Source organism: Somniosus microcephalus, unplaced genomic scaffold, assembly GCF_052327205.1.
Source record: "Somniosus microcephalus isolate GS21.2 unplaced genomic scaffold, FLI_Smic_1.0 unresolved_chr2, whole genome shotgun sequence".
Classification (NCBI taxonomy): Eukaryota; Metazoa; Chordata; class Chondrichthyes; order Squaliformes; family Somniosidae; genus Somniosus; species Somniosus microcephalus.
The window spans coordinates 56,663,539-56,688,977 of NW_028225180.1; the positions used below are offsets into that span (position 1 = coordinate 56,663,539).

General features: G+C 48.2%; 1 pseudogene; it reads right to left on the reverse strand.

Moving 5' to 3' along the window:
• Positions 1 to 1,786: 1,786 nt before the first annotated feature.
• Positions 1,787 to 25,439, reverse strand: part of LOC147092679 (uncharacterized) — a 38,707-nt pseudogene continuing 15,054 nt past the window's right edge.

Sequence of the window (25,439 nt, forward strand, 5' to 3'; positions counted from 1 at the left end):
GGGGGTGGGCATTGGGCTGCAGTGATCAATCTATTATAATGAGCAGAGCATCATAGTCAACTTTCTGGTCAATGGTGAACCCCAGAATATTGATGGTGGGGTATTCAGTGATGGTAATGCCGTTGAATATCAAGGGGCAGTGGTTCAACTCTCTCTTGTTGGAGATAATCATTGCCTGTCACTTGTGTGGCGCTAACGTTTCTTGCCATTCATCAGGCCAAGCCTTAATGTCGTCCAGGTCTTGCTGCAAGCGGGCATGGACGGCTGCATTATCTGAGGATTTATGAATGTAACTGAAAACTGTGGAATCATTAGCGAACATCCCCAATTCTGAGCTTACGATGGAGGGGAGGTCATTGCTGAAGCAGCTGACGATTGTTGGGCCTAGGACATTAAGCTGAGGTTCACTTGCAGCGAAATCATGGGGTTGTGATGATTGACCTCCAACCACCAGATTCATCTTCCTTTGTGCTAGATATGACTCCAGCCAATGGAGAATTTACCCCCTGATTTCCATTGACTTATGTTTTACTAGGGCTCCTTGATGCCAGACTCTGCCAAATGCTGCCGTGATGTCAAGGGCAGTTATTCTCCCCTTCCTCTGGAATTCAGCTCCTTTGTCCATGTTTGGACCAGGGCTGTAATTAGGTCGGGAGCCAAGCCGAGTGGTCTTCGCAGAACCCAAAATGAGCATCCGTGAGTTGGTTATTGGTGAGAAAGCACCGCTTGATGGCACTGTCGATGACATCTTCCATCACTTTGCTGATCATTGAGCATAGACGGATCGGGTGATAATTGGCCGGATTGGATTTGTCCTGCTTTTTGTGCACAGGACATATTTGGGCACTTTTCCACATTGTCGAACAGATGCCAGTGATGCAGCTGTACTGATGCCAGTGTTGCAGCTGTACTGCAACAGCTCGGCTAGAGGCACAACCAGTTCTGAAGCACAACTCTTCAGCACGACAGCGCGGATGCTGTTGGGTACCACAGCATTTGTTGTATCCAGTGCGCTCAGCCGTTTCTTGATATCATGTGGAATGAATCGAATTGGCTGAAGACTGGCTTCTGTGACGGTGGGGAACCTCAAGAGCATGCCGATATGGATCATCTACTGGACTCTTCTGGCTGCAGATGGTTGCAAATGTGTCAGCCTTGTCTTTTGGCCTCACATGCTGGGCTCTGCCATTATTGAGGATGGGGATAATAATGGAGCCTCCTCATCCCGTAAGTTGTTTAATGGTCCACCACCATTCACGACTGGATGTGGCAGGACTGCAGAGCTTTGATCTGATTTTTTGATTGTGAGATCGCTTAGCTCTGATTATAGCATGCTGCTTCCGCTGCTTAGCATGCATGTACCTCTGTTGCAGCTTCCCCAGTTCGGCAACCCATTTTTAGGTACGCCTGGTGTTTCTCCTCGCATACTCTTCTGCACTCCTTATTGAACCAAGTTTGCTACCCTGGCTCGAAGGTAATGGGAAATTGAGGGATATGCCAGGCCATGAGGTTACTGATTGTGGTGGAATATGACAATCTGATAGTTTCATGGTAATCATTACTGATACTAACTTTTTTATTCCAGACTTTTATTTAATTAACTGAATTTAAATTCCTCAGGTATTATGGTGGGATTTGAACTCACGTCTCGGGATCATTAGTCCAGGCCTCTGGATTACTAGCACAATAACATAAACACTATACAACCGTGCACTCATAGGAGCCCAAAGTTAGAAATTGCATAATGTTCTTGTCTCACTTTACAAAGTCCTACTGCTGGTCAGTTTTAGCTCACTTCCTGTTCAGAGACATGCTGATGGAGGTATATCTCATAGAGCTCTGCTTGCAACAAATAAAGGATTATTCCCGTGTTAATGAAGGAAATTCAAGAATGAATTGCGTCAAAACTGGAATGTCTGGTGAATATAGAGAAGTTTATCTGTCGATTGTTATGATCAGAGAGAGGACAGGAAGACAGGGAAAATTCATCTTTTTCTCAGCCACAACACATTGGACATAGTCACGGTTTGCTTCTAGTTTCTTTTTCTCCTTCCTCAATAGGGTCATTTTTGTGCTGAAAAATGGAGGCAGAAATTCAGCACAGCCCAGGATACCATGTGTGGGTGAGCAGTTTCCTCATCTCCTCAGTCACAATCAAGTAGTATTTTACATCTGGCAAACTGCACCTGCCGAAATCTTCCTCCCTGATTAAATTCCTACCCCTCTACTGATGATAGTCTCCTTCAAACTATCTCTCTCTCTCTCTCTCTCGCTGTATATCACTGTCTCTCTCTTCCATCTATCTTTGATTCACTCTCTCTTTCAGCCTCTCTTTCTTTTTCCCTGTCGCTCTCTTGGTCTTTTCATTCTCTGTTTCTGTCTCTGTCTTTCACCTCTCTCTCTGTGTGTGTTTCGTTATATCTCGGTCCCCGTGTTTCGCCTGTATTTCTCTTTCAGCCCCCTCTCTCTGTTTCTGTCTCCCCTTGTCTCTGTTTGTTCCCTTCCGTCGCCCTGTGTGTTTGTAGATGCCTTTGGCTCTTTCTGACATTACCTAGCTTCCTTCATCTGTTACTCCTTCTCTCCCTATATCGGACTCTTTCAGTCTTTCTAGCCTTATCCCTTTATGTCGCTTTCCTTTGTTTTTGTTCCACTGCATCTTCCGCTAACAGAATAACATTTACCTGGAATAGCACTTTGAAAGGAACATCGAAATGGACATGAATCCGATCAGCATAATCAGCGCCAGAAGGTAATTTCTCTGGTTAACCAGTTCCAGGTTTTAGATACACAGCATTAGCCAGAAGAGTAGAGTAACAAAGTGACACATTGAGCAGGTCTGTAATAAAGGTGGAGTAAAAGACTCACATTGCAATCTTTGTGATTCACGTTTATGGTAAGGGTTTATGATGGTCCATTTCAGGTCAGATTGAACTTATCTTGATGAACTTAAGCGCTGGCCCCTGTTACAAGACAATAACTTTTAGTTCTTGAGAAACCTAGGGGAAAATCAAAGGCATCTGAGATCAACTTAGCTAAAAGTGAACATGTGAAGTGGCCATCACAGCAAATCTGATTTCCAATTTTATTTTGCGAGAATGAAAGTGCCCGGAGAAGTGGAACAACCTCATTATTTCACTGAAATATATTACGTTCTTCTCGACCGCCCCCTCATTCTATGCCCAGAAGAAATGCCAATATCTTATCTGCAAAGCAAGACTAAGATCTGAAAAAACTCCAGCTACAACTACCATCAACTGCAATCAGGTTAGGTACAGTAGGAGTTTAACATATAGTAAACCTTCCTCAACGTTGTGCCATCAAATATGTATAGGGCAGGTACAGCACAGGTTAGATACAAAGTAAAGCTCCCTCTACAATGGCCCATTTAATATTTCCAGTGCAGGTATGGCACTGGTCAGATACAGAGCAGAACTCCCTCTACAATATCCCAACGAATGCACACATCAACTACCATCAGGTTATACACGGTAAGGGTTAGATAAAGCAAGCGTCAGATACAGAGTAAAGTTCCATCTATACTGTCCCATAAAACATACCTATGTTAGGTTCAGCATAGGTTATATACGGCATAAAGCACTCGCTACACTATCCCATCAAACACTCCCAGGGAAGGTGCAGCATTCGTCAGATACAGAATAAAACGTCCTGTACAATGCCGAGTGAAACACTCACATCAACTAACATGAGGGAAAAATAGTATGGTTTAGATAAAACATGCGTCAGATAGAGAGTAAAGCTCCATCTATACAGTCCCATTAAGCACTCCCAGGGCAGCTACAGCACAGGTTAGATACAGTTTGAAGCTTTTGCTACAGTGTCCCAACAAAACCTCCCAGGAAGGTATAGCACGGGTTAGATACAGACTAAAGTTCTTGATACACTGTTCCATAAAACAATCCTAGGTTTGGTACAATACGTGTTTAATACAGAATTAAGCTCCCTCTGTATTTTCTCCTCAAAGACTTATGGGGCAGGTACAGATCAGGATATGGAATAGAGCTCCATCTACGCAGTCCAGTCAAACAAATAGACGCCTAACAGTGGCAGATAATCATTGGTTAAACTCAGGGTATTTAAAGAGAGCCATTACGCCCAGGTCAGCGAAATGTGGGCCAAGCCCTCTCCCATTATATTGGCGAGGCTTTCTCTTGATGTGTTGGAAATGATGAAACTTGTCAGCAGTGAGAGTGGTGCCAGGTATGTCAAGGAGCTGAAGAACATATGTTTGATCCAGGATTTCCTGTTTTTAGGTGCCTGTTCACTGAAATGGAAATCAGAATCATTCTCTTCAGTAACTGGTGTAAAACATATTCCACAAGTCCACCAAATCAGTGTAATAATGGAAATTCAGCACCGCAGGACAACAGAAATCAACAACAGTGATCCGAAGCTGGATCATTTCTTAATATATGAGATCAACTATTATTACCATAAATTTATCTCATTAAGAATATATGGGAGTAATTTTAACTTTGGGCGCGGATGCAAAATGGACGTTATTGAATTGGTCGCCACTTTATGTCATGTCCAATTTTCCCTTTGATTGACTTGATGGTGTATCTTGGACGCATAATTCTATATTGTGGCGGAGCCACCAAAGGTCGCAGAACAATTAGTAATAATCCCTTTTACAACAGTGTTGTGCAGCCACGGACTGCACCTTTAAACTGCCTGTTAACTACTGTATTGTGTTTTCCTGCACGCCACGTGATGACGTCATGACGCCGATCACGTGACCACCAGTGGCGCGAAGAACGCGATGACGTCATGACGCCAGCTTCCAGAATCTTCCAGTCGTCGTCGAGTGCCCAGCAAGCTGATTAGACCTGTGTACCGTATCTTCTGTAGTTTCCCTGTTAACTTCGTTGTTCATTAAAACCTGTTGATTTGATTCATCGAGTCGAATACCTTATTCAGATAGGAACCTCCGTTCCTACATTGGTGACCCCAATCTCATTGGACAACTTTCGTCGAGGATGGACACGAACGCTGTCGCCCTTATACTGCCACAGTTCTGGGAACAGCAGCCAGCAGCATGGTTTTTCCAGGCAGAAGCACAGTTCGCTCTCCGGGAGGTCACAGCGGATTCGACCCATTATTATTATGTGGTTGCTGCTCGCGACAGTGGCACGGCCTCACGGGTCATCAGCATCCTTGGCAGCCCACCGGAGGAGGGCAAGTACGAAGCGCTTAAAGCCCGTTTGCTACAGGTATTTGATCTTAATAAGTCGGAGTGGGCACGCAGCTTATTTCCATGCCCGGTCTCGGGGACTCAAAACCGTCAGAGCTGATGAGTCAAATGCTCACGTTGTTGGGTGCGGAACCCCAATGTTTTTTATTCCGTGAGCTTTTCCTCTGCCTGCTACCCGAACCGGTTCAGGCAGCCTTGGCCAACACTGCCATCACAGATGGTGCTGAACTCGCTGCAGAGGCAGACAAGATATTTACTGTTACTCAGCAATGTTGTGCGGCCACAAGCCGCCTTTCACCCACGCGAGCGAAGCCCAGCCCTCCCCCAGCAGGATGGTGCGTGTACCACGCCCGTTTTGGCGCCAAAGCTCGTTGCTGCTGGCCTCCTTGCAGTTTCCCTCAAGAAAAAAAAACTCCAACAAGCCCGCGTCCTCCCGGACAGACGACAAGGTCTGAAAAGCACGGCAAGTTAGCTATGGCGCCGGGCTCAGCGGGCAAACTCATTTACGTTACGGATTCCGTTACGGGCCGACGATTCCTGTGTGACACTGGTTCACAGTGCAGCATCCTGCCAGCTTCAACGCTGGACCTACAATCCGGCAGCCAGGGGCCTTCCCTCGTGGCAATAAATGGCGCTGCCATGTGAACGTTTGGTAAACAGACGGTAAACTTAACCTTCGCTGGTCAGCGTTTTGTCTGCGACATTATTACAGCTAAGGTCTCACAGGCCATCCAGGGGGCTGATTTTTTCTGTGCCAACGGTCTGCTGGTCGACGTCCAACATTGCCGACTCATTAATGCGTCCACTTTCCATGCAGTGCCCCTGCCACGGCAGCACCGCCGTGTCCTGGTCGGTGACCTGTGCGGTTCCATCGCAAGATGGGTTTACGCACCTGCTCGGTGAATTCCCGGAGCTCACCAGGTCTACTTTTTCGGCTGCAGGCACACGGCACGAGGTGGAGCACCATATCTCCATGACCAGAGCAACCATTTACGCTCGGGCGCGGTGATTAGAAGCCGGCAAGCTGCCACCTGCAAAGGCTCAGTTCCAGACCATGGAGCGCCTCGGGATCATCCAGCATTTGGACAGCACTTGGTCCTCCCCACTGCATATAGTACCCAAACCAGGTGGCAGATGGCGACCTAGCGGGGATTACAGATGCTTAAACGACGCCACGACACCGGACAGGTATCCTATTCCCCACATCCAAGATTTCTCGGCACATCTGGCTGGCAGATCTATATTTTCTAAAGTGGATCTCGTTCGTGGATATCACCAAGTTCCGGTGCACCCTCCAGACGTCCCCAAAACGGCATTCATCACTCCGCTCGGTCTTTTTGAGTTCCTCCGCTTGCTATTTGGTCTGAAAAACGCAGCTCAAGCATTCCAGCGGTTGATGGACTCTGTCTTACGGGACCTGCACTTCATTTTTGTATATTTGGACGACATCCTAATAGCCAGCAAGGATACGACAGCTCACATGGCCCATTTACGTACACTTTTGACCCGGCTCAGCCAAAACGGCCTTCTTGTCAATCCGGCCAAATGCACGTTTGGAGTATCCAGTATTGATTTCCTGGGACACTGGATTACCCCAGAAGGCGCCATCCCACTAGCCACCAAGGTAGAGGCAGTTACCGCATTCCCGCGGCCTCACACAGTCAAACCCCTGCAAGAGTTCTTGGGGATGGTAAATTTTTATCATCGTTTTGTCCCCAATGCGGCCCGGTTAATGCAACCACTGTACAAAGCACTAAAATGAAAGTCGCTAAAGGATGTTCTCAATTGGACCCCGCAAATGGACCAGGCGTTCCACGATACCAAGGCAGCGTTGGCGGATGCAACTATGCTAGCACACCCACTCCCGGGCGCGACTGTTGCCCTCGCTACGGATGCCTCCGACTACACCTTCGGAGCAGTTCAAGAGCAGTGGGTCAACGGGGGTTGGCAGGCGTTAGCATTTTTCAGCCGCCAACTGCGCAAGAACGAGCGAAAGTATAGCACTTTTGACAGAGAGTTGCTAGCCCTGTTTTTGGCCATCCGTCATTTCCGTTTCCTTCTAGAAGGCCGTCCGTTCACTGCATTTGTGGACCACAAGCTGCTCACCTTCGCCATGGCCAAAACGGCGGAACCTTGGTCAGCTCGGCAGCAGCGCCACCTCATGTTTATATCTGAATTCACAACGGATTTGCGGCATGTGTCAGGCAAGGATAATCCCATGGCAGATTGCCTATCCCGGGTTCCAGTCCAGGCAGTCCACCTGGGCATCGATTTCGTCGGACTGGCAGAGGATCAACTGGCAGACCCAGAGGTACAAGCATTTAGGACCACGCCTTCCAGTTGGCAGGTTGCAGATGTGCCAATTCAAGTGGCAGGAACCATGCTCTTGTGCGACACATCCATGGGAGTGCCCCGGCCCATTGTGCCAGTCGAATGACGCAAGAAAGTATTCCAGGCAATCCACGGGTTATCTCACCCAGGGATGCGGACTTCTCAATGGCTAATGTCCCGCAAATTTGTTTGGAAGGGCATGCATTTGGACGTCCGAGACTGGACAAACAATTGCGTCGATTGTCAAAAATCCAAAGTCCACCGTCACGTCAAGGCTCCGGTGGCCAACCTCCGGTGCCTGAGCGCCGTTTTGACCACGTTCACGTGGATTTAGTAGGTCCCCTTCCCGGGTCACGTGGATTCACACACCTCCTGATGGTGGTAGACCGGACCACCAGGTGGCCAGAGGCGATTCCCTTGGCCGCTACCACTGCAGCAGACATCGCCAGGGCATTTCTTTCGTTGTGGGTGGCTCGGTTCGGGGTGCCATCGGACATCTCCTCGGACCGCGGTCCGCAATTCACATCAGAGCTGTGGAATGCAGTGGCTCAAGGCCTGTGTACCAAGCTGCACCGTGCCACTGCATACCATCCACAGGTGAATGGCCTGTGCGAAAGGTTCCATCTGTCTCTCAAAGCGTCCCTCCATGCCAGCTTGCGGGGACCCAACTGGGTGGACAGGCTCCCATGGGTGATGCTGGGCCTCTGGACAGCCCCAAAGGAGGATCTTCAGTCTTCGACGGCTGAGCTGGTTTATGGCCAGACACTCAGAGTGCCAGGTGACTTTCTCCCTCCACACACCGAACCATGATCAGCAGCTCAACAGCTCCTGCTACATCAGGAGGCAGCTAGGAATTTCCTGCCCATCCCAACCTCGCAGCATGACCTGCAGAGGCCTCATGTCCCAACAGAGCTCATGAGTTCGGACTTTGCCTTTATTAGACAGGACGGTCACAGAGACCCGCTCATGCCACCGTATACTGGACCTTTTTGTGTCATCCCATCAGGGGAAAAGTTTTTCACAGTCGAAGTCGGTGGAAAGTCCGATACCATCTCTATCGACTGGCTCAAACCAGCCCATCTAGATCGGAGTGAGCCTGTCGTGGCTGCCCAACCGCCTCGCCGCGGCCGACCGCCATTGGCCGCCAGACCAGCAGTGCACCAGCCCACCGTCGAACAGCCCGATTCGGCCTCAGACGTGCCTGCACCTCTGACTACCGTTTCTGCCTCGCCCGAGACGCCGCTTCTGCCGCAATCCGGCACTGGTTCATCTACTAACGCCCCGTTTCCGCTGCCTGAGTTTCGTCGCCATTCGGCAAGGAGCATTAAACCTCCTACTCGGTTGACAATGTCTGTTAAAGTGGATTCTGGGGGGGCGCCTGTGGCAGAGCCACCAAGGGTCTCAGAACAGTTAGTAATAATCCCTTTAACTACAGTGTAGCGCTGCCGCGGACTGCACCTTTAAACTGCCTGTTAACTGTACTGTATTGTGTTTTCCTGCACTCCTCGTGATGACGCCGATCACGTGACCACCAGTGGCGTGAAGAACGCCATGACGTCATGAAGTCAGCTTCCAGAATCTTCCAGTAGTCGTCGAGTGCCCAGCAAGCTGATTAGACCTGTGTACCGTTTCTCCTGTAGTTTCCCTGTTAACTTTGTTGTTCCTTAAAACCTGTTGATTTGATTCATCGAGTCAAATATCTTATTCAGATAGAAACCTCCGTTCCTACAATATCGACCATTTTACACCATCACAAAAAGTTATAATTACCCACCACTGTATACTTTATTCCTGATCGGTCCTACCCTGTCTAATTAATTGTTTAATTTTGTATATTTGTAAAAGCCCTTACTATTTGTTGTTCTGCTACCTATTGTCAGCTTAATACCCCATTTTAAACCTTCCACTTCCAGTTTGAAAACGCCATTAAACTTTTTGTATTCCACGTGATTATATTTAACATTATTAGCCCCAAACTTCACCAGATGGCTTCATTTGAAGTTTCACATTTTGGGTAATTTGAACTCTGGGCGATAGTGTTCAATGGGCGATGTCCATTTAGCCGCCCATTATAGGCCCGTTCGAATTTCCTTGCCGTGGGAGTAATTCTGGTTGTGTGCCATGGTGTAAAACGGGTGATAGTGAATCGGCAGCCGGTTTTACATCTCTCCTGAATGACTCTAATTGAATGGAACATTCCGTGAGGTTTATCACAAGCGGTCCAACCGATATTATCCGTTTTACATTATGGACCATAGTTAAATTGGCCAACAGTCTGATGCGCCCCTTTCTCCCAATATGTGATGGTCACTATTTCCAAGGTTCTCTCCTACTCTCAAACCTGAAAATTTAAGTTTCAAGGCCAGTCCAAATCTAAGTTATGTTCCCGTTACAGAAACATTCTATTTTCCATAATTATTGTAGCTTTCAGCTCAAACTCTTTTTAGAATGCTTTGTGCATCCACACACTTATCGCTCAATCCTGCCTCCAGGCCCTTTGCGCTGCTCGCTTCAATTCTCTTCAATGGTAAATGATTCCAGGATCTCAGTTCACACCGGATAAAATGGGTCATTCGACTTCTGTTCTTGCTCCTAATTCCCCAATTCTACCTCGCGTGTCTTGGTATATGAACAGAACACAATAGCCTTTTCAACTGCCACATTAACTTGAAATCTTGGATAAGATCTTCTTGAAGTCTGCTGAAGAAAGTAAGTCCAAATTTCCTATCTAAATATTCATGATATGATAACAGCTTATATTTATATAACGCTTTTAATGTAGTAAAACGTCCCAAGGCGCTTCACAGGAGCGTTATCAAACAGAATTTGACACCGAGCCACATAAGGAGATAATAGGGCAGAAGAAACGTTTTTAACGAGCCTCTTGGAGGAGGAAAGAGCAGTAAAGAGGTGGCGAGGCTTGGAAAGGGAATTCCAAACCTTAGAGCCTCGGCAGTTGAAGGCAGGGCCGCCAATCGTGGAGCGATTAAAATCAGAGATGTGAAAGAAGCCAGAATTAGAGGAGCGCAGAAAGGAATATCGAGCCCAGTCTCCTATCCCGATGCCCTCTTCAGTTATAATCCTTTTTCTGTTACCAGTTCTGACAATGTTGTTTATTCCTACCCTTGTTTGCCCAGTCTCACTGCACCTGTCCTGAACACAACTCACACAAAAGCCTCACCTGCTCTCCTCGAGCTGGTTCCTGGTGGTGCGCATGCTCAGCTCGCAGTCCTTCTCCAGCCGGTTCAGCGTGTTCTCAACTGTCCGGTTTACCGTCTGTTCTATTGTCGTGCACACCTCTTGGATCTGATTGACGCAACGTGTTGGCTGCCAATCCAAAAGTCACAAACAGACATAGGAACTAGCAACTGATAAATTAGAGATAACCCATTCCGAAGGACACACTGCATTGTCTTATCCACATTAATGAATAACTGATACTTCTGCGACCTCCCTACCTCCAGGCTGTATTTAACTGAGAATTCGGGGCGCTGTTTCCAACGCTAACTCAATGGGGTTCATTTTAATTGTGTCCAATAGTATGAAACTGGCAATATCGGAGCGATATCGGATAACTGCAATGGGAAATTAAATCTGTCGATGTGTATAGGACGGTCAATACGCTATCACCCATTCTACTCTAACACGAACAGATAAAATTACTCTAAAATGACCCCAGAATCCAGAAGATCCTTGCCCACATGATTGTTTGTTTCGTGATATAAAAATCATGTATTGATCGCCAAATCTGACGATGATTGTCCATTATTATTCTGCTCTACTGCTCTATTCAACATGCATCTGCTCCTTCTGATTTCTACCAGGCTTTTCAATAAAGGGGGTGATGTTAGATATTAGAATACACAAACGAAAACTGGAAAGGGCCTAATAAATATCCTCTGATCTGTAAACCCTTCCCAACCAGGCATGTTGTATCCAATGAAGAATATCAACCTCCCACCACTATTCCCAACCCCCACCATCTGCCTCCAGGTCATACGATCCGTCGCAGAGGTAAAACACGGAGAAAAGAACAGTTGTGAATTTAGGAAAAACTCGGGGCTATTTTTTTCCAATCCTCTAAGGTAATCGAGCAAAGCTACAGGAAAGTACTATAACCATGAGTCTTTCAGCTAGCCCGTGACTTACCAGTAACAGAACTGTACCACTAACTCGGTAACTCGTGTTGCTCCAATTGGACTGTGGTGAATTTACCTTCATGAATGGCTCAGTAATCTGCTGCAGAGGTGGAGGACTCTGGGTCCGAATGTCTAACCTAACACTTTTTCGATGTGATTTATACTCACTGTCCCGAGTTCTCCCGGGGATCGAACAACTCATACAACGGAGCAGAAATTAATCTCCACCACGTTTTACAGCCCACAGTGTATCTTCACCGATCTAACATTTCTCTTATGAAAATCACCTCAATTTATTAATCAATCCCAATATTATAGTGCCCTGCGAATGTGTATCGCTTTGATCACTCTCCTCCTGTACCCTCACTATCTATGCCTGCCAAAATGGTCTGCAATTTCCAAAGTGGAAGCATGTCAAAGCCTCGTTAGAGTGTTGTTAGTTTATATTGTACTATTGCAGCAATACAACCTAAATCTCTATTTACCTTCCCAATGTACTTGTAGCACTGCTTGTGGATCGTCGGTGATTTATTGGTTATGACGCCAAGTTCCCTCCCTGCGTGTCAGCCATTAACCGGTCCCGCTACATTGTCTACACATTCCAGGAGTTTCCGGTATAACAATGCTCCAGCCTACAGATACACATTGAAGGATATCTCGGACCATCCCTAAATCGTCTTTTATTCGACCCAATACTAACCGCAGCACTACCAACACAATGTGGCTGCTGTATATACGGTCTACAGGATGTACAGCAGCAACTCTCTGAGGATATTTTAGCAACATTTTCCTCCTATGCGAACTCGACCCCAAATAAAAACAAGAGCAACAGAATAATGGGAACAATAACAACCCCAATTTACCCTCCAAGCTACATTTCACCGCACAGGGACATATATCGCCATTTATTCACCCTGGGAGCACCAGCATCAAAAAGCCTTCAGTGATTCAAAGAGAATGCCCGCCATCTCCTCCAGGCATCATGGAAGGGCCACTAAAAGCAACTTATCCAGAACCACCATATGTTGAGAAAAACTAAAGGGAAAATTATTCCAATTCGTAACTCCAACGCACAAATATTTTGATAACATTGCATCATTTCATTCAAATCAGTTATGAAGTTCATTAATGGTAGTCACGCAATACGAAGCACCGCATGACTGAAATTGCTATCTCGCTTCAGGTGGATTTATCCTATTGATGAAAGCCGTCTGTCTGCCTTTTTCTTATTCGTTCCTGGAATGAGGGCACTGCTGGCAAGGCCAACATTTATTGCCCATCGCTAATTGCCCTTGAGAAGGTGGTGGTGAGCAACCTTCTTGAACCGCTACAGTATTATTAACCCCGTTGCTGTTTGCTAGGACAGTTAAGACTCAACCACATTTCTGTGGGTCTGGAGTCATATATAGGCCTGACCAGGTAAGGGCGGCATATTTCCTTCCCTAAAGGACATTAGTGAACCAGATGTTTTTTTTTAATGACAATCCGATAGTGTCAATCGCCACCATTACTGATACTAGCTTTTTATTCGAGGTTTATTTAATTATCTTAATATAAATTCCCCAGCTGCTGTGGTGGGATTCTGAACTAACGTCTCTGGATCAGTAGTCCAGGCCTCTTGGAATGCTAGTCCAGTAATATTAACACTATGCTACCAGTCCCTTATCCAACATGCAAATTGGAAACTGCACGCGCAGCATCTACAGAACGTTGTTTCTGTGAGCGCTGTACATTCCTGATTAACATTGAGGGAAAATAGACCTACCTTGCTGGGATCCGGGATGTCAGCATATCAAAAACATATTTGCTCAGCCCGTGTCTCTTGCACAGCTCTTGCACTATCTGCATCATCACTCTCTGAGGAAAGACACAAACATATTCCACTGTAAATCTCAGCACATGTCCGGGCTTCAGCAAACAACATCCCATCAGAAATAAAGAAATCCTACTGTTATAGAGCTTTTCAAATCCTCAGAATGTCCCGAAGCATTTCACAATTAATTAGTTGCAGAATACAGTCACCGTTATTGTCAGGCAAACTCTGCAGCAAAGCAATATCCTGCAAATGGTATTGAGATAAATGACCAGTTAAGTTATTTTATTGGCGTTGATTAAGGAATGAATATTCGCTAACATCACTACCTTCTTCAAATAGTGCCAGATTATTTTTACTTTCACCTGAACAGGCAGACGAGGCTTCAGTTTAACTTTTGGTCCAAAAGATGATCGCTCCCACATGGCTGTACTCACCCAGCACTGCACTGGGTGTCAGCCTGCATTATGGACATAACTTCTAGAATGAGGCATGAACCGGTGACCTTCTGATTCTGAGGCGAGTGTTTAGGAATAAATGAGAGCCGCCTGTGCAATATGTGAGATATTGGTCAAAGCCAATCAGTGCCCTGCCCCGCTATCGACCTCAAAATGCTACTAAGGATCTGTAAAATTGGTATTTTATCTACAGTCAATGATTTAAAAAGACTATACTTAAACCGTGAAACAAAGCAGGCACTTCTGGAGATGCAAAACAGCTACAAAAATACTTAGATTAGGAAACACAGTTTGCTGATTCAGATCCATTATTTCGATAGAGGCATTGAACCCAATATAATCTTTTTGTTTCCTATTTCACACCCTCTTTATTTTGCTGAGAATACGGGGTTATTGGAAGATCTAACTGCTGATATAGGAGTAAAAATAGCAAAATCGGCGTTAAAACCTTTCATGCATTACATTCTGCCCCCAGGTTTCATATCTCTGAGTGTCTTTACGGGATCAATTTGTAAATTTGCTCTCGCAGTGTAGTTGCAATTGTTGCCCATCCTGGGTTGTGATGGGGGCATTAAGAGTTAGCACATCGGAGTATATTTTGAATGTGTGTGATAGTGTAAAACGGATGATCTTTCACTTCCATTGACTTCAATGAAACTAAAAATCAGGGGAGATGGACGACCTTCAGACAACGCGCTATTACACGTGTTACTGCATCGTATAAAGTCGAAATGTACCCAGAACTGGAGTTATGTGTAATCCAAAACAGGTAGATGTGGGAGGCTTCTTTCTCTGAAGGACATTATGGCACCTTTTGAGTTTATAGAACAATCTTGAGGTTGAGATAAATGACCAGTTAATCTGTCCTTTGATGGCTTTGTTACGAATTGAAGGTTAGGCGAAACTACAAGATTCATCAAATCCTGAGAGGGGATCCATTACTTCCTCCTGAACTTCAGTAACTTTCTCCATAATTTCTTTGGCTCCAGTCCAGAAATTAACATACGTTATTGTATTCAATGGCACACCTTGCTGTGGTTGGTGTTTAAATCCCGACCTTTGGATTACATGTCCTAAACTACCAGGCCGCCAATCTGTCCCATAGAGAATAGCCTGTTATTCGATGTGTGCACCCTCCATTGCGCTCCAACCATTCTTTTAAATGCGTTCCTAATCTGATACCAGAGCTCTGTTACTATACCTTTTGTTCATGTCAATCGGCAAATGCTGCCTGTGCCATCAATTTTGTCCCGGTGCACAGTGAGGATGGTGTACAGTTAGTGATATGGGGTGAAAAGTATCTCAAAACCTCATACCTTGAATATTAGGATCTGGAAATTTGCTCTGTTATCATGAAAACTATTCCAACGCTGGATTCAAATCACATTGTCAGATATTGCTACAGACAGCTATTGGCAAGTGTTAATCCATTTATTATCTACGACCTATTGAAATCCTTATGCCTATGTGTACTTCCTGTCTACCAAACCTAATTCCTGTTGTCACATTTCTGTATCAATCTTTCTCCTTTTAAAAATTGCTTTGTCCTAATTTATACTGGAAACTCCATAGCTACCTGTAACTATGCCCCACCAGTGGTGATGCTGTAGCATCTCGTGTTTGTTTCTCCCTGCTCCTGAGCTTCTCCAGCAGGGAAAAGTGCAAGAACCCTCAACAAAATCAACTTCCCAAATTACAGCAAGATTTACTGCGTAATTATAAGTTTCAATATCAAATCAAGGAATTATATCAAAATATGGACAATATGTATGACTTTAAAATGGGGAACCAGTCGCCTCTACACACCCTAATCCAATTAATGAGTTGGGTGGGACATTTTTACAGTACAATGCGCTCATTCAAAAGGAACACCTTAGTTTATGTGTGGGAGCACAGATTTGGGGCGATGTTTCTGGCGGCTCATTGTACGCATCGATTCCACATCACATCTGCCTTTTATTAATTGGTGGCAAATTCTAACTGGGCACCGTGATCAAATCACGGAATTTGGAAATCCACAAAGGGGACTCGCAGGTGAAATAAAATGAACTCCGTCTCTAGCTGTCTGTCACTCTCATGACCAGCTTCATCAGCTTTGCTCAGATAGAACTTCAGTTTAGCGCCGTGTTTTTCGGTCAAATTTTCCACCACGTTCAGTGACTGTTTACAAAGGGCCTGGCCCATCGGATCAAAGAAGACAAAGATCAGATCGGCCTGTTCACCAGCAGACAAAAAACGAGTGAAGATATCCGATATTAGGAGTGTCTGTCAATAATGCCCAATAAATGACCACAATGGATGGGTGAGTGCACTGAAAGGTGTGGGGCTGAAACCTATGACGGTAAAAACTTGTTCACAAGCTCTGCTGCTTGAGCTACTCTCAGCCGGGGTTCACTGGACGCTGCAACTTTACTGGATGGGCCCCGGTTCATGAAGGGCCAATCAGCGACTGACTCCCATAGTTCATCACTGGATATTGACTCCTTGCACGTGCGGGTAAGGTGAGGGGAAAGAATGGGCTCCATTGTATCAGACTGCAACAAAGAAATGCCAGCCCATGCACAGTGTCTTGGTTCAAATATGGAGAGTCACTAATCACACCAGGTACCAGAGGTCACCCACGCTGGTAGAACAGAACCTGGGAAGAGTTATTCTCCAGAATGTAGAAAACAGCAAATAAGGGAAACAAAGAAGGCACAGATCATGAAGTGGGTGATAGTGAAGTGGTTGCGGTACAGGACTAGAAACCCAGAGGTTCTGAATTGAAATCTCACCATGGTGAGTTGTTAAACAGAATGAAATAATTTTCTGCCTCACAAATGATCATGGCGGCTGCTGGATTTATATAACAAACATTCACTAACCTCACTTCAGATTAGGGAACTTGCCATGCCTATCGGGTTTGGACTACATCTGACTCCAGTCCCACAATATGTGGTAAGACAGGCTCTGCTATAATCCAGGACACTCTGAGTGACCAGCCATCGTATTCTTTATTGGGAGATGAGGGGTAGTCTGTCGTTGGTCGGCAGTGCGCTTCCAACTTCATTTCACAGGCCCTGCAGAACAATGTAGGCTCACCACCGGCTGAGCAATCAGCAGACCGTCTACCGGCGAGCGGTGTTGGTAGCCGGTGTAGAATCCTGAGTGGATGTGTATTATGAGGAGTGAGTCTGATTGCAAACCAGGCAAACAGAAACACTACCTGAGTGGATTTTCAAATTCAGAAATCATGAAATGTAATATTACCAACAGACGCTTAACAAGTTCATTAAAATGTCGCCTCGCCTCCCACATCCTGTCGCATTGGATTTCCGTGGCCCATCACTACCATCTTCAGTGAACTACCTTGTTTCCTGATTCTCCAGGGTCAGTGGGCTAGGAATTCAACTCGGGCGGTGGCACAAAGCGAGCGGTATCGGATCGGCCGCCCGTTATATGCAGCGCCTGATATTCAGTTGACGGCATTCGAACTGAATATCAGGCACCGCGTACAACGGGCAGCCGATCCGATACCGCTCGTGTTTCACCACCACCCGAGCCGAATTTCTAGGCCATTATGTTTGAAGGCTTGGTTAAACTCTCGGGCCTAGAAATTCAGTATAGCCACTTTTGGGGCGGTAAAGCCGGGCGGCCACTAAAGTTTGCGCCCGGCGCAAAGTCGCGCCCCCTTCACCGATATTCAGTCGCATCGCCCCAAGAGGTTGCTGCTGCGCAAAAACAGGCAATGCACGACTATCTTTAGGCGCTAAGCCGGCGGTGCTGAGCGATAGCCCCGAGGCTGGGCGCAGCGCAGGTGCGGCGAGTTCTTGATTGACGGCAGACACTCTGGCGCCGGTCAGCTCTTAAAGGGGGAGGGTGGATTTGTTTGCCTGCCACGCCCTGCACACTGCAGCCCTCAACCTAGGCCTGACCACTTCAGCTTCACCTGTGCAATGCCCAGGACTATGGAGAAGGCCAGGGAGAGAGCGCAGCGCTTCAGCGACGGTGACCTGAGGGTGCTGGTTGGCGGAGTGGAGTGCAGGCGCCATGTTTTGTTCCCAGAAGGTGGCAAGAGGCCGCTTCCCAGCGCCTACCGGAAAGCCCGGAGGGAGGTGTCCAACAGGGTGTCTTCCAACAGCGTGGTTGCCAGGACTCCTGTGCAATGCCGGAAGAAGTTCAACGACCTCACTCGGGTTGTCAGGGTGAGTACCCTTTCCAGTGTCCTCCTCATCCCTGCATGTGCACCTCACATTATGGGCAAAGGGACCTGAAAGCCCTAATGGCCAGCCCTCATCCAGCAGCTATGGGACTGGCATGAAAATCAATTGCACATTCAGCACTTTACACACTGTCCAAGCTATTCGACCATGGGAGGCATTGCAGACAAGATCAGGGCTACACACTGTCCAAGCTATTCGACCATGGGAGGCAGTGCAGACAAGATCAGGGCTACACACTGTACTAGCTATTCGACCATGGGAGGCAGTGCAGACAAGATCAGGGCTTCAGACTGTACTTAGAGGCCGTCCTTTCTCTTGCAGGCCAAGGTTGCGCACAACCAGCGCAACCGAACTGAGACCGGGGGAGGCCGTCCTGACCTCAAAGAGCTCTCCGACCTTGACCAGCATGTGGAGCGCATTATGGGAGGCCGGCTGATTGGCCCCGTCGCCAGTGGAGATGCCGGCCCTGTTCTGGGCACCAATGGTAAGGGCATCACCTTTGGACCTCTCTTGTTCTACTTGCGCATCAGATCAGCATCCTTTGCCACTGTCCGACCAATGCGGTGAATGGCACCACTCATGCCTCCCTCGCTGCTGCCCTGTCCTCACTCTAAAGCTACCCTTGTGCCTTCCTGCTTTCAGATGGTGAATCGCCAGGTGAGGAGGCAGGCCCTCAAGCTGCCACTGTCAGCCCTTCAGAAGACGAGGAGGAGGAAGAGGAAGCCGGCCCATCAGTGCCACCCTCAGCCGCGCCAGCCCATGGCGATGTAGGGGACACGTCTTCCCTGGAGGGTAGCTGGGGGGAAGGGTCGGAGGAGAGTGAAACTCCGGCGCCCAGCGGCCTGCAGCAACGCGGGAGAGGTGGGGAAGCTCGGCGGACTTCTCCCCAGAGGGTGAGTGCGGCCTCCAGTACTGCGACGGTGAGCGCAGAGGAGGTGCGCCTCCTAGAGGAAATGGCCATCCAGGCTGAGCGCAGGCACACTGAGCTCATGGCTGCAGTGGCAAGGATGCCTGACTCCATAGAGTCACTGTCAAGGAGTGTGCAGGAATTCGGGGCAGCACAGGCCAGGAGTCTGCAACAATTCAGTGCAGCACAGGCCAGGAGTCTGCAACAAATCAATGCAGCACAGGCCTGGAGTCTGCAGGACATCGCGGCAGCACAGGCCAGGAGTCAGCAGGACTTCGCGGCAGCACAGTCGGCTTCTAGCCAAGTGCTCAGTCGTGCCATCCATTCACTGGCTGGTGTCATTCGGACGCAGACCAGGGCCACACGTGCACTAACTGCTGCCACCCTCGCTGGATCAGCCAGGCATCGCCAGGGCACTCGCTGCGCAGCAGCAGCCCAGCAGTCTGTCCTTCAGCTGTTTGCTGCACATGCTGCAGTGCTGGCCCGTGCGAGTGCCAATGTGTCAGGCGACCAGCGAGCACCTGCGATCTGCCAGGTTGCCACCATTCCTGCAGCCGACACTGCCACTCCGCCATTGCAGCTGCCACGAGCTGCTGGACAGACTGCTGCCACCCAGCCAGAGTTGGAGCAGTCAGCAGCCGGCCACTCCAAGGCCAGAGCTGGTGCAGGCCGTCCCCCAAGGGCATCTGCCGTCTCGCCATCTGCCCCTGAGCAGCCTTCCCCCAGCCTTGCTGCAGCCACTGGGCTCCCATTGAGGAGGAGCAGCAGGGCGGGCAGGGGCCAGGCAAGGATGCGCAAGGCATCGCCCTCGCAGGGCAAAAAGTAGAGGTATGCACAAATGCCTGGTGCTTGTTGTAAGGCTGACAGTGGTGCAGTTGTTTTTGTGTAAGGCCGAGACTGGTGTCTTTCTTTCTTTGTGTAAGGCCGAGACTGGTGTCTTTCTTTCTTTTTGTAAGGCCGAGACTGGTAGTTTTGTGTTTTTGGATGAGGCTTCTCCACATGAGCATGTAATGTGGGAAGGGCAGAGGTTTTCAATAAATTATTGTTGTTAAATTGCAGTGTGCATGGTTTTTTGGTTAAGTCCTGGTTGCCCTGCTCGGCTGAGGGCTTGTGGAGCGGCTACATTCATCTGCTGACATTGGCACAAGCCAATCCCTGAGAGGGGGCCTAGAACTGACATTCAATAAGCCAGCGACGGGCGGCCCTTGCATTTTGTGCCTCCCTCCTGTGCTGGTCCTCCTCCTCCTCCTCCTGCTCCTCCTCCTCAGGTGGTCCTCCAATCTGTGCTGGCAGTGGCTGAGTCCTGCGGATAGCCAGGTTGTGCAGCATGCAGCAAACGACCACGAAATGGGAGACTCGCACTGGCGAATACTGGAGGGCTCCACTGGAACGATCCAGACAGCGGAACCGTTGCTTCAGGACGCCGATTGTTTGTTCGATGATGTTCCTGGTCACTTGATGGCTCTCGTTGTATCCCTCTTCAGCAGGGGTGCTGGGCGCACGGAGCGGTGTCATCAGCCAGGTACACAAATGATAGCCTTTGTCCCCGATAAGCCATCCTCGTGGGTGAGGCTGTGCCTGGAACATGTCTGCCACAGAAGTCTGTCGCAGGATGAAGGCATCGTGGCTGCTGCCTGGAAAGCGGGCATTGCCAGCTAGGATGAGCTGCCTGTGGTCACACCAGCTGGACGTTCAGCGAATGGTAGCCCTTCCGGTTGCGGTAATCCTCGGCATTCTCCAGAGGTGCCTGCAAAGCCACATGCGTGCAGTCAATGGCGCCCTGCACCATGGGGAAGCCCGCGAATGCTGCAAAGCCCATTGCACGCTGTTGCTGCTTGGCAAGGGCCATGGAGAAGGAGATGAACTGACGTCTCCTTTTGAAAAGGACATTGGTCACCTGCTGGATGCAGCAATGCATGGCGAACTGGGAGATGTTGCAATGTCCCCAGTAGCGGATTGGAAGGAGCCGGTGGCATAGAAGTTCAGAGCCACCATCACCTTCACTGCCACCGACAGAGACGCCCTGCTCCTCAGCTGTGGCTGCAGATCACCGCCAAGCAGCTGGCAGATCTCTGTGACCACGTCCCTTCTGAATCGCAGCCTCCGAACACACTGCTCCTCAGACATGTTGAGATAGGAGAACTGCTGGCGGTATACCCTGTGTGGGTAAGGCCTCCTTTGCCGACGCCTGTTGCCCCCTCTCCGTCTAGCCAGGGCTGCCACTCTCTCACGGCGTCTGTGAGCCCTTTGGATGTAATTGAGAAAGCCAGCGTTGACACCCATTGCAGCCCACATAATATGTTGGCAAACAATGAGATGTCAATGAAGGCAAAGACTAGTGGAAAGCTGTGGCCTGAAGCCAGAGGTACCTGTCCGAGTGTTGGGCCAAAGCAGAAAGCTATCTACCTTGGTCTCTCTCCAAAGATCCGTTTTACAAGAAGGTGTGCTGCGAAATGGCAGCCTTTTATATTGCAGGAGGAATGCCCTTTAATTTGCGTCCCCCACGCCCCACATCGGCTGAGCACCGTTGCACTCTAACAGTCGCTAGGGGCGCCAGGCGCACAATGGGGTGTCGCCACTGAAGTTCCGGTTGGGGGCGCACAAAGGGCGTTGAACGAGGAAATGACATCATGATCTGCGCGCGCAGCTGAGCGCGTGCAAAGACTTTGCGCCGCCGCTAAATCTCGAGTGAAGTTGGGGTGAGGCGCAGTTCACGCTGCGCCCAGGCGCTACCCGCCTAGTGCCCGACATCTACTCCTCCTAAGGCGCTAGCGGCTGGCGCAACCAACTGAATTTCTAGGCCACGGTGTCTAATGAAATCGCAAAACTACAATCCAGGAATAAACTTTCCATGTACAGTCTCAAACTAACTATAACAAATATCTATTAATCTATTAATGTAGCTCAGTCCTCTGTCAAAAACAACAACTAGTTAAGATCAAACTCTAATAAAAATATAGCTAATCCTTAGAGGTGCTGCCTTATTCATTAACTAGTTATATTCAAACCCCTTGTTAGCCAGTTAGTGCCACTAACTACCGATCCTCTAGTTAATGTTCAACCTCTTCATTGTGCGATCACAACTCTGGCGAAGCCCTGGTTCACTCAGATAAGTGTGGATGAGGAATGATGTTCGATCCATCGAGCAGATCAATCCACTGGAACCCACAATCCCATCACCACCTCTAGCTGCTACTTGAACTGTTCAACAGTCTTCCGCCCAACCCGAACCCAGAATATCAATTCGGTGATCAGTCAGCACAAGTATGAAGCATTAACACATGGTCCAAGCTCTGGTCCTTGAATGCTCCGTGCCCTTAAACCTGCTTAAGATAACCCTTGTTTACCACCCCTCGTACCTTGCCTAACTTCACAGGTCCACATCTTAGAGGCGACCTGAGAGTTATATAAAATAATGTACGCCATGTATAGAATGTCTATTCTGAGGTTATTTGAGTTTGAGAGGATGAAGCGGGCCAGGGGACAAGCATTTAAAATACACGAACGTAGGAATAGTCTGGATGCTCGGCTTTCCCAGAGAGCAGTGAGTGTTTGGATTGCGTTGCCAGTTTGTGCGGTATGTGCTGACTCTCTGCATCACTTCAGCAGCGAGCGGGACTGGTGTTGGATGGGCCAGAGATCGCCTCATATTAAATGTGAATGATTTAACTATTAACGTGCGCGTGGCCGCTGTGGACTGGTTTCGATCGCCTGAGCATGTCGGAGAGGATTTTCCCCCGTTATTGGCCCTGTTTCTTTCCTACTATTTTACCGCTCCCAGGAGATCACATGGAGGTAGAAAGCTCTGATGCTACAAGCCTGTGGGAAAAGGATTGCTGGGCCAGCTGGTCTTTTCCTATCTTTATATGTTCCTGCACCGCCATTAAGTTTTAACAGTGTGACTTAACGCTGCACTTTCCTCGTGGCCAAGCTCTCTGACACTGGATCGCGGCCTAGCGGCCTCCCACAATCCCGCTCGCAGGAGTGGAAGGGACCTTTGTACATGAGTGACCCGAAATAAGTTCAATACCCATGGTCAGTCCTGACTGGAGCACTTCACAGCTGCAGCATTAGAGCCTGAAACGTCATGTTGATTCGCCGTTGTAGCTCAGTTCTCTGTTTGTTTGTTTGCTGCTCCACAGTGCTCAGTGTACCGCTCTCCTCAGTCATATCACCATTCGTTAAATGCTCACTGTTTAATCTGTCCTGCACAATCCGAGAGCAGCTTTGTGTTATATGCTTATCAAAGGAAGCCTTGCATTGATAAGGCGCCTTTCAACAGCTCAGGATATCACGAAGCAATTTACAGCCAATTCAGTACTTTTGAGAACAACAAATACTGCACATGCTGGAAATTTGCAATAAAAACAGAAAATGATGGAGATACTCAGCAGGTCAGGCAGCAACTGTGAAGAGAGAAACAGAGTTAACGTTTCAGGTCGATGACCCTTCGTCAGAACTGAGAAAAAACTGGAAAAGGAACAGATTTTTAAGCAAACGTAGGGGCTGGGAAAGGGGGGGGTGGAAAGAACAAAAGGGAAGACCTGTGATAAGATAGAAGGCAGGAGAGGTTAAGAGATATTAAGAGATATTCAAGACAAAAGGAGATAGTAATTGGACAGGGTAAGCTACAAAGGAATGCTCTAGATGAAGTGTAAATTGCGCTGGCAGAATGAAAGACAGCTGCCATGTGGGGGAGAGGAGAACAAGACACAGGCAAAATGTGTCGATAAAATATATATTTGATAGGGGCCGAGGTTATGATCTGAAATTATTTAACTCTATCTTGAGTCCAGAAGGCTGTAAAGTGCCTAATCGAAAGATGAGATGCTGTTCCTCGAGCTTACACTGAGCTTCAGTGGAACAGTGCAAGATGCCGAGGATGGTGAGGTCTGATTGGGAGTGGAGCGGTGAATTAAAGTGACTGAAGCTCGGTGCCCCCATATGGACTGAACGGAGCTGTTCGGCAAAGTGGTCACCCAATCTGCGTTTGCTCAGCCCAAAGTAGAGGAGACTGCATCGTGTGCAGCGAATACAGTATACAAAATTGCAAGAAGTACAAGTAAATTTCTGTTTCACCTGGAAGGGGTGGTGGGGCCCTGGGCAGTGGGAAGGGTGGATGTATAAGGACATGTGTTGCATCTTCTGCGCTTGCATGGGAAGGTGCCGAGCAAAGGGGAACAGGTGTTGGGGATGATAGAGGAGTGGACCAGGGTGTCGCTGTGGGAGCTGTCCCTACCTTATGCTGAAAGGAAAGGTGAGGGGAAGATGTGATTGGTGGTGTGATCACGCTGGATGTGGCGGAAATGACACAAGATGACCTGTTGAATGTGCAGACTGGTGGGAGGACAAGGGAAATCTATCATAGTTCCGGGATGGAGGGGCAGGGGTGAGGGCAGAGGTGCAGGAGATAGAACGGTCAAGGTCAAGGGCCGTGTCAACCACAGTAGAGGGAAATCCGCAGTTGAGCAAATAAGGAAGAAGTGTCAGAAGCACTGGTATGGAAGGTGCCATTGTCAGAGCAGATGCGGCGGAGATGGAAAAACTGTGATGTTGGAATAGAGGTCTTACAGGAAGCGGGGTGGGAAGAGGTGTAGTCCAGGTAGCTGTCGGAGTCAGTGGGCTTGCAGTGATTGTTGGTCAATAGCCTATCCCCAGAGATGTAGACGGAGAAGTTGAGGAAGGAAAGGGAAGAGTCAGACATGGATCATGTGAAGGTGAGGGAAGTCTGGAAATTGGAAGCGAAGTGAATGAAATTACCTTGTTCAGGGCGAGAGCAGGAAACGGCACCGATGCAGTCATCGATGTGCCAGAAAAGGAGGTGAGGCAGGGGACCTGAGTAGGACTGGAACAAAGATTGATCCACATACCCCACGAAAAGGCAGGCATAGCTAGGACCCATGCGGGTTCCCATAGTGACACCTTTGATTTGGATGAAGTGAGTGGATACAAAGGAGAAATTGTTCAATCTGAGAACAAGTTCAGCCAGGCAGAGGAGGGCGCTGGTGGATGGGGACTGGTTGGACCTCTGTTCAAGGAATAAGTGGAGTGTAGAGGGATTGTACGTCCATAGTGAAAAGGAGGCAGTTGGGGACAGGAAACTGTTCGGTTGTGGGATCATGGTCCAGGCGGAGTAGGAGCAGGTGTCGGAGAGTTGGCGTTCAGCTTCCGCTAGTTTCCACTTTCCTGGCCCCTACCTTCTCCTTCACTATGGACGTCTTTCATTCTGCCAGCGCAATTTACACTTCATCTAGAGCCTTCCTTTGTTTCTTAACCTGTCCCGTAACCTATCTCCTTTTGCCTTGAATATCTCTTAATGTCTCTTAAACTCTCCTGCCTTCCATTCTATCACATTCATTCCCTTTTGTTCTTTCATC